The following is a 9,238-nucleotide window of genomic DNA, read 5'->3' as shown; positions in this document are numbered from 1 at the left end:
GAGTCAACCATTTCCTGGACAAAGAACTTGAAAAGACAATTTACAAAAGAGGAACTACAGTTCATCAACTACAGTTCATCAAAGAACTTGAAAAGACAAGTTACAAAAGAGGAACTACAGTTCATCAACTAACACATGGAAAAATGTGTTAACTCCTCTAGTCATCAAGGAAATGAAAATTCTTAATAATGCCACTTTCCAACACTAACCTACAGTGTGAGTAGTCAGGATAGCAATTACCCTTGTGTGGGGTAGAGGAGGGTGAACAGGGCACAGCAGGGGCTTCTGGGCTTCTGGTAACGTTCAGTTTCGTGATCAGGGTGCTGGTTACTTAGGGGGTGTTCACTCTGTGAACATTCACTCATGATTTGTATACTTCTCTGAATGTATGATAAACCACATTATAAAGTTTACATAAGAAATAAGCTCACGCGCTTCCCTGGTGGCGCAGTGGTTGAGAATCTGCCTGCCAATGCAGGGGACACGGGTTCGAGCCCTGGTCTGGGAAGATCCCACATGCCGCGGAGCAGCTGGGCACGTGAGCCACAATTACTGAGCTTGCGCATCTGGAGCCTGTGCTCCGCAGCAAGAGAGGCCGCGATAGTGAGAGGCCCGCGCACCGCGATGAAGAGTGGCCCCCGCTTGCCGCAACTAGAGAAAGCCCTCGCACAGAAACAAAGACCCAACACAGCCATAAATAAATAAATAAATAAATAAAAATTAAAAAAAAAATAGAAATGACAAAATTTAATTATAAAAAAAAAAGAAATAAGCTCACTTTCTACCTATTAAGTTAGCAGAAGAAAAGAAATTAGTGATAATAGCCATGCAGTTGAAGCCATCAGGTAGCTGGAATTTTCATGTATTGCTAGAGGCAGTGTACATTAATACAGTCCTCTCTGGGGAACAGTTCAGCAATATGGATTTGAACTCTTAGAAATATTCATATTTGTTAACTCAATAATTCCACTTCTGAGATCTATCTTGAGAAACAATCCTAAGTGTCAAAAAAGGTTTAAATTGCAATGCCACTGAAAATAACAAAAAAACATGTATAATAGCAAAACATTGAAAGCAATTTAAATGTTTGACTATAGGGCAATGGTTAAGAAAACTTTGATAAATCCCATGATAACATTTTATGGACTCCTTACAGTAAACTGAAGTGAGTAATGACAGAAGGAGACACAGTACAGTAAGTAGGAAAAGCAGGATATGAAATAGTAGGCACAATTACCACTACATTAAAAAAAAAAAAAAAAAAGGAACAACTCTTTGCAGAGAAGATCACCAGAAGATAAAAAAGTGAGCAATACTTGTGTTTGGCTAACAGGTCCAGGTGGTATAAAATTTCTTTAATATACTTTCCCATGTTATCCAAATTTTATTTAATGAGGCTATATTACTTTGGTAAAGGAGGGAATGCTTTAAAAATGAGCCTTGTGCCTTCCACTCAGTTTCAGAAGGTGCTGCCCTCTGTTTCCCCCGGGTCCCCTACACCCCTGCCAGTCTGTGTTTAGGTGCCTAATGTCACCATTCTGGATGGAATGGAACCAGCACTGAAAACTGTCACCTCTGGGGAGAGCATAAAGCCAACTGTCCTTTCTGTCCTGGCTGATGTGGGCTTGTCTTTGATGACCCATGTATTCCCTAAGTTTATCACCAGGGCTACAAATGTGCCAAGGTCTTACTAAAACCCTTGAAGTCTGGAGGAGCGGGGGTGGGGAAAGCATGGACTCAAAAAGATAAGAAGAAAAGTGCAAAATTAAAATTTACAGATTTTTATTGCACTGGCTACTCTCCCTGAGAGTAGGGACCACTTTGGAAAGACCTTTCTTAACCTTGTGAATGCTCCAGAGCATTGAGGATTAAATGTAAATTATGTCAGCTCCTTTCATCGTTACCTTTGATTTCATAAAAATGTCATTAAATTTGAGATCAATTTGTAGGTTAAATTTCTCTCATATCCAAGAGTTTCTGACTATTCATGACCTTTGAGAGAAATTCGTAGGTAATAAATGTTAAATTCTTTTTTTGGTAGCTATATAATTTTTAAAAGCAAAATGATAAGAGATCTCTCAGAAACAGCAATATACTTGTTTCCTGTGGGATAGACATGATTTAAATGCCTGTTCTAGGACTTCTCTGGCGGTCCAGTGCTTAGGACTCTGCACTTCCACTGCAGGGGGCGTGGGTTTGATCCCTGGTTGGGGAACTAAGATCTGGCATGCCATGGGGCACGACCAAAAATAATAATAATAATAAATGCCTGTTCCGAAGTAGGACAGAGTCTCCTCAGGCGAGAGTGACTATGGCCTGGAGGTATCCTTATTTCTTCCCTCAAGTAATAAGCAATAGATTAAGAGGCCTTCCCTCACACCCTTGCCCTGCTCCTAGATGAAAATTTATTCAAGTCTGTTCCTGCTGAACATGCCCTCTTAAGAGACGTCAGCCCTGACCCCAGAGACTAGATAGGCCCCCTCCTGCCCTTTCTCCTAAGTCCTGTGCTTCCTTCTGTCAAACCTCTTTCTTCTTTGCATTGTAATTATCTGCCCCTGACCTGGGAGATCCCTGAGAGTAGGGACCACTTTGTAAACATCTTTCTTAACCTTGTGAATGCTCCAGAGCGTTGAGGATTAAATGAATGAATGACAGGATGGGAGAGAGGGAGTGGAAAAGACAGGGATTGGAGAAGGTGTGGGGTTGGTGGTGTGGAGTTGGAGGCGAGGGCAGTCTGAAACAGGTTTGGATTGAGCAGACTGAGAGACAGGTGCTTGGTCCACAGGAATACTCCAGTCTGGAGGGCAGGCGAGGGGCTGGGATAGAGAAATCAGGTGGTGGCCACCAACATATATGGGGAGGGAGGGAATGGAAGCCACTGCTATGGTTGCAAAGAGGCCACGTAGGAAGTTTGGGCAGAGAGAGCCTGGGAAACCTCAGCACTCATGGGGTGGGCAGGAACGTGATAAAGAGAGCAGGGGCTGTGAAGTCTGAGTGGCTCCAGCAGAAAGAGGAAGAAAGCTGTTAACAGGAGGCATGAAGCCCAGGCGGGAGGCCAGTTACAGCGCTGAGCACTCGTGTGGGTTGACTGTGTGCCAGGCCCCAGCCCTGTGCTTTGTGTGGATTATCTCAAGTGAGCTGCAGGACAATGCTAGGATAAACCCCTTTTTATAGATGTGTGAACTGAGGCACAGACAGGCTGAGTTGCCCAAAGACGCAGAGGAAGGAAGTGAAGACTCAGGGACTCGGCTCCAGACTCCATCACAACGCCGGATTACCTCCAAGTGCAAGTGGGGCTGGAAGAGTGTCCCTAGGAGATGGTATTAGAAAGGCTCAGAGCAGTGTCCGTGATGAGGGCCCCGGCCAAACTGCAGGGGAACTGGTGAGTCAGCGATGGATCAAGGAGACAGCAAGTGACTGTATAATGAAGGGTTGCTTGCAATTTCACGAATGTATTTGTTATCAAGAAGCAATTGCCAGTTAATACGTTTATAATTTTAATGTCTTTTAAAAATTATCTTAGCTGGTTTTGGGTGGTGTGTAGGGTTTGAGAGCTGCTTCTGCTGCCAAAAACATGGAGACGTTGTCCTGAGTCCCATGCTTAGTACTCCGATGTCCCAACTTGAGCTAAAGAAGCCGCCCTGGGTGCCTGGCCACGGCGGCCTACGCTCTGGTATTTTACGTCTCATCACCAGAGGATTAATTGATGACATCACTGTGGAACCTCCCAGTGTTGGCTCTGTGACTGATGAACATGGGCCTCGGAGGCCTGCAGCTTCCTTGGCCTACAGAGCAAATGGACAATATACTATGAAGGACCACAGCCAGCTTCCTGTTTACAATGGGAGGTTTAGGTTTCATAATCCTGGGCCGATCCAATGCAGCAAACATTCCAAAACTCAATAGATTTCTTGTTCTATTCGTTGGATTTGTGTCCTATTGAGTTTTTCATGGCTAGAGTATTCACGAGAATGAAACTGCCGGGCTATCTGAATGTTAGCCTGCCTTTTGAGAAGAAATCAGTGGATAATGGATTTGCTCCTGTTAATAAGGTTTTAAAGGCTGTATCAATCCTCTAACATGAAATGTGGGAAAGAATGAGAAGCAGCAGAAAAAGAAGCATCTGTGAAAAGATAGGAAGCGTTAAAGCTTGGACTAGAATGCTTTCCGCGTATGGAAGAGATAAGCTTATCACAGTATTCTTGTCCTGCTGACCTATGGTGACGTACTGACGATGTTAACTGGCATGTTCTTCTTAGTTTTTTGTTTCTTAAAGAAAATATGCTCCATTTCTACAACCATGCTACTATATACAATGATCTTTCTTACGACGCCCTTAACGTTTTTTGGAGGTGCCATTTCTGATTTTCAGAAATGAAGGTAAAATCAGGAAGCAAGATCCCGTATGCTGAGAACCCTGGGTGGCTGATCAACTTTACCTGTAGTGCTCTGCCTTTAAACAGTGTGTGATAGTCCATGACTTCAGACGTGTATCTAAGACTGTTTCCTCAACAGTAAGAAAGGAACAGAAATAATTTTTTTCGAATTAAAAAAAAAATTACCTTTGAACATGTCAATGAAAACTGAAGCACCTCTCCATCGCTTTGCTGTCTCCTTCCTTAATGCAGAATTGGCCACAACAAACACTGCGGGCCTTTCTGTTCAATATTTGACATTATGGATTTTCCTACATTTCCTTTGTCTACAGACACTCTTCCAGAGCCATATGGCCTGCAGAACCACCTAGAAAGTGAAGAGGAAGCAGGGGCCCTCCATCCCTCCTGGAGACTGGGTGGCCCTCCCTGGGGGCCTTCGCCCTAGATGTGCCCATTGCCTAGAACCCTCCCTTGTGGTGTCTCCCTAGCTAACTTCTCTCCTCCCTCGAGTCTTCCACCATCGCAGTGAGACCTACTGTGACCATCCTGTAATACTGCAGCTGGCCCCCTGCCCCCGAACTGCAGGGGCTCCTATCTCCCTTTCCCTGCTCTATTTTGTTGTTTTCTTCCATAGCAACTGTCAGCCACTAAGCAAGTAATACTACTTATGCATTATCTTTAGTGTTTGCTGCACATGTCCCCCCTGACTACTATAGGGCAAGCTGCTTGAAGGCAGGCATCTTTATTTTGTTCTCTGACTTATTCCAGGTGCCTAGAGCAATTGTGGGCATCTAGCAGGCCCTCCATTCATATTTTTGGAATAAAAACAACGGAGTTCTCCCAGGTGGCTGTGACTCCTTCATAAAACAGGAAGGGCTTTTGCCAAGCCTTGGAAGATGGGCAGGCTTTCCACAGGAGAAACAGGGAAGACGACCAGGTAGGGGAGCAACATGAGCAAAAATGCTGGACCATAGGAGCAAGGAAATCATTTGGGAAGCAGTGAGTAGACCGATTTGGTGGTACCCAGGGTGTGTGACATCAAATACCAGGATAAGAGGTGTGGATTTTCTTTCATAGACAATGGGAGGGAAGCGAAGGACTATGGAACGGGTTCTGAGCAGGGAAGGTACTTGATGCCAGTAATATTTTAGGAAGATGAATCTGGAGGTGGAGTGCCTTTGGGTGGGAGTGGCCCCTTCCGGGAGATTTTCCTAGATCCCCGCCCCCTGTCTCCCCGACCTCATGAGCACTCTCCATCAGTCTGAGGATTTTCTGTGCCTCCATTTTCTTTGTGTTCTCACTGCTCCATACTAAGCAGAATCAGACTCTGAAGGTGTGTTGCACAATCTTAGATTTGGAGGGAGGCAGCTTTAGCTCTGCCTACTCTCCTTTTTCTAGGTGAAACTGGGGGAGCCATTACCCATGGCATCTGGTTAGAAATGGCATGCAGCACTTGGAATCCTTCCTCCTGCTTCTCCATCTTCAAATTCATGCCATGGTCCCCAAGAGGGATGAGTGAAGGCTTTGAGATTTCCCTAAGCAACACTGAAATTCCAAAGGAGGAAAGGCACGGAAGACCTTTGCCCGGTACATCAAGAACGTGGACAAATTTAGAGCTGGAGCCTTGTGTTACAATTGCAAGTCAAACTCCAAGAGGGGTAACCAGCCTATTAGTGCAGGCACCTGGAAACTGACTTTTCTGCCATCTCTCCAAACACACACACACACATGCATGCACGCACACACATGTGTGCACGCTCTCACATACACACATTTACTGGGCCATAGAAAGATCAAGGCCAACTGCAAAGCACCCATTCCCCAAGACTCCTCATTTATATTGGGAACTAGCTATAAAGCTCCTCCTGGCCCCCAACCTTCCCTTGCAATGATAAAGAGCATGTCACATCACACTAAATGTGACACTTAATCAAAACCCATCTTCTTTAACAAATCCTTAACCTCCAGCACAGGAGAGTCACCAAGGCCAAGGGACGAGACAGGGAGCCGACTCAGGTGGCACACGCTTTGATCAAGATGATACAGATTTCCTTTTATTTCACTTTCATCAGAGTTGTAAAATTCCAGATCTGTCCCCTTTTTGATTTGACAACAGCACATTTCAGTAGAGGTTGACACCAAAAAAAGACCAGGACTTGTTCTCTCTTCAACTGGGAGTAGGCGATAATTTCTCTGAATCCTCTTCAGTAATGATCACCAGAGCTTCTGATCTTCCCATAAGCAAGTTTTGCAGGGAATGTGGTTAAACTGAAGCACAAACCTGGCTGGCATCTGGTTCCTTTCTTAAGTGGTATCTAAATACCCTTAATCTATCGGCCCTGGAAAAGACCTCCCCTTCTCTGCTTCCTTCCCTTGGTCTTTTTTTCTGAGACTTAAATCCTCGAGTGAATTCTTTCGCCAGATTTCTGGGGCAGGAAATTTACTTCCCTGCCACAGAGTATGTTAGAAACTTCTGGGGCTCCAGCAACTGTTCATTTCTATAGCATGGCCCATGGCTTTTCTCATGACCTATGTGGGATTTTGCTTTTAAATTATTTAATCACTAGCTAGTTCCCAATAGAACATATTTCTATCTGTTCAATAGACAGTTATTGAATCCTAATTATGGATGATGTAGGTGTTATGAAACAGAAAGATTTACTTCTGCTTCTGAGAAACTTTCCATCTTGAATTATGATGACATAATAGTAATAGTAATGGTAGCATGTGACAGGTGGCTACAAGAATTCCAAAGCACAGATCGTTCATGCATCCAGTAAGTATTAAGCATCTACCATGTGGCAGACCCTGTTCTAGACACTGGGATACTGCTCTGTACAAAATGGACAACATTCCTGCCTGCAAGGTGCTTACATTCTAGTTGGGGCTGGGCTGAAAATGGGGGAACATTTTCAACTTTTGTATATTTGGCTTTGAATGGCTTACAACTTTATCCACTGACCTTCCCAATCACCTTTTGTAGACTGAATTTGGACTTTCATGTACCCACCAACAAGTGAAGTGTCTGAGCTATTGCGTGATGTCACACCAGCCCCGTTTCTGTAGTGTCAGTACCTTTATTATTCACTAAAAATGAGCAGAAATTTGAAAAATGAAAGTGTGTAAGTTCTCATGAACTTATTATAATTGAGACAAAGATGGAAACCACTAGAAAGGAAAAAAGGAAACTGAGAGAACCTATTTAAAATGTTGTAGGAATATCACATAGTGAGTCTCACAAAGTAGAATTAGGATTTTTCAAATGTATTTTTTGTTTCTGTGAGAGTAGTCTTCTTTATAACATGTGTTGGCAACAGCTTGGGCAGGTTCTCGGCAACAGCACTCTCTAGGCACCACCTCTACACGGGCAGGCCTTTTTCCACTCAGGAGGGCTGGGTCTGGGGCGGGGACCAAGAAAGGACCAGGCGTGACCCGGCACCAGGAAAATGCACTTACCTTTTACTCAGGACTTAAAGGAAAATAGAATATCCAGCATATTTCAGAGCAGGAGGAAAAAGATGGTTTTCTAGAAAGGACTGCATTTCAGCCAGAAAGAGGAGATCAGAAACTAGCAAAGAATCATCTCCTTCCCAAGACCAGGTTAAGGCTAAAGATTGTAGACTAACATGGAATGGGAAGGTAGAATCTGGGAAGGCGGCAAGGGCCAGAGCTAGGAAGAGAATAAGTATCACGCCTGCTTTGACTCTTCTAAGTAGAGGCCTCACCCCCCTTGCCCCTGGAGGAGAGGAGACGGGCAGAAGATAATTCCTGAATACAAGTCTGTGAGGGAGTCAACGCAGGATGACAGTCAGGACACTGATGGGACAGTGTGGAATGTTGGGAGTGAGGGCAGCAAGAGCCATCTGAAGCTGGAACAACCAGAACTTTACTTTGTGGTTCCAGTGGCATGTGATCTGTGTCCTACTTTCCCTCCTGCAGGCCCCAAACTGCTCATGCAGCAATGCAGCACACATGGAAGGAAACCACAGCCCTAAAAGCCAGCAGGAGCTGGAGCGAAGGAGGCTGCATTTGTCCTGGGAGACAAGCTCCCTCCACTTCTGATCAGGCAGACGAGCTGGGAGGTATGCTACAACCCCTGGTCAAAGTTTATAAGGGTCATCTTCCACTGGCCCCTCTCTGTCATCTCCCCATTATACCTGAGACCTGACTCATGTTGACCATCAGATTAAGAAACTTAGTGCAGAATTCAGCCACCATCAAGGTTGGTAAACAGATGTTTGGTTCTGTGAGTTGTTGCAATAAAATAGTCTCTATTTTAAACTTTTTATTATAAGAAAATTTTCAACATTCATAAAAGTACAAAGAATCTCAAGTTGTACACCTTAAACTTATACAATGTAATATTTCAATTACATCTCAATTCTAAAAATTAATTTAGAAAAATACAATTTAAAAAAACTCCTCTTCCACCATATGGTAGACTGCTATGCAACCATTAAAAACTTAAAAATCATTTTACTAAAAAAAAAAAAAAAAAGAAAAGAAAAGACTCCCATATACCTATCATCTAAATTTAAACATTAACACCTTGCTATATGCTATAGACTGAATGTTTCTGTTCCATCCCAAGTCATGTGTTGAAACCTAATCCCCACTGTGATGATATTAGGAGGTGGGGCCTTTGGGAGGTGATTAGGTCATGAGGGTGGAGCCCTCATGAATGGGATTAGTGCCCTTATAAAAGAGAACCCAGAGAGCTCCCTCACCTCTTCCACAATGTGAGGTTAAGTGAGAGGACAGTCATTTATAAACCAGGAAGAGGGCTCTCATCAGACACCAAATCTGCCAGCACCTTGATCTTAGACTTTCAGCCTCCAGAACTATGAGATAAAAACATTTAT

At 43.9% G+C, this 9,238-nt stretch overlaps 1 pseudogene; it reads left to right on the top strand.

The window, feature by feature from the left end:
• Positions 1 to 3,574: 3,574 nt before the first annotated feature.
• On the top strand, positions 3,575 to 4,079 carry LOC118897951 (annotated as a pseudogene).
• The last annotated feature ends 5,159 nt before the right edge of the window (positions 4,080 to 9,238 follow it).

Source organism: Balaenoptera musculus, chromosome 7 (assembly GCF_009873245.2).
Source record: "Balaenoptera musculus isolate JJ_BM4_2016_0621 chromosome 7, mBalMus1.pri.v3, whole genome shotgun sequence".
Taxonomy (NCBI): domain Eukaryota; kingdom Metazoa; phylum Chordata; class Mammalia; order Artiodactyla; family Balaenopteridae; genus Balaenoptera; species Balaenoptera musculus.
Note: the sequence above shows the minus strand (reverse complement) of the source record. Positions and strands in the feature narration are given on the sequence as shown.